Genomic DNA, 887 nt, shown 5'->3' with positions numbered 1-887 from the left:
TCTTTCCAAAGAGTTTTTTCTATACAGTTGGTTAAATAAGAACCCTCTCCCTTTGTGCTATGTTATTGTCCATTTCCAATTATAACCTCAGGGCTAGGGACTATGACTTCTTTAGTGCCGAGCAAAAATGTGTTTGAGAAGTACCAAGTTAGAAGGTGGAAATAGATAGCCAGAAAGGGTTTGTACTCAAAATATTATTTTATCTATGCCTAAAATTACAAGTGGAGAGGAATCCTTAAAATTAACTATGGCCCAAGAGCTGCTGTAATAAATTTAGGCGTGGCTTTGGATTTGAAAGCGAATCAAATCAATGGCCTAGGTTCTACCGTACCAACATTTTCTGAGATGCCTCATGCAAACAGGAAACAGAAAACAGATACTTTCTGGTTTTGGATCTGACCTGGAGCCAAAACCCTACAGGCAGATTCTCCAGGGATTTGATTCCAGGATCCCCCCTCCCAGAATCTGAAGGGGTTTAGATTAGAGGATATGTTTCTGGCCTGTCACATGTTTCAAACTATATATTTTCTGTACCAAGGCCAATGATTGATAAGACAGTCCTTTATAGAGAGTACATCAGGAATTAAACTACACGGAGAATGGAGGAATACAGATTTTAACATTTTTATTACACAGTAAAGAATACAACAATACCTGAATCATACTTTAAAAGATTCACAGGTTGACAGACCATACATTACAGTCCAACTAAAGAAAAAGGATAAACAAGAAACCACAGTTCAGACATAGTAGACTTAAAAGCTCAAGAGTATGCTGACAAAAGCATGATGCCTAGACCCCCCCGCCCCCCCCAGTGTTAGTCTACCATTAACTCGTGGTACATGTCTGAATTAAGTATTGCACAACAACTTTTCTTTTTTCACGAT

At 38.4% G+C, this 887-nt stretch overlaps 1 protein-coding gene across 10 annotated transcripts in view; it reads right to left on the bottom strand.

Annotated features, from left to right (window-relative positions):
* Positions 1 to 636: 636 nt before the first annotated feature.
* RUNX1T1 (RUNX1 partner transcriptional co-repressor 1) overlaps positions 637 to 887 on the bottom strand; it is a 141,242-nt gene continuing 140,991 nt past the window's right edge. For all 10 annotated transcript variants that reach the window (XM_045006917.1, XM_045006914.1, XM_045006908.1 and 7 more), the window contains one exon: positions 637 to 887. This exon is cut by the window's right edge and continues 3,794 nt beyond it. The gene's annotated coding sequence lies outside the window, so the exon portion shown is untranslated.

The sequence above is a fragment of the Mauremys mutica genome, chromosome 2, assembly GCF_020497125.1.
Source record: "Mauremys mutica isolate MM-2020 ecotype Southern chromosome 2, ASM2049712v1, whole genome shotgun sequence".
NCBI lineage: Eukaryota > Metazoa > Chordata > Testudines > Geoemydidae > Mauremys > Mauremys mutica.
This window is presented reverse-complemented; position numbering and strand designations above follow the sequence as displayed.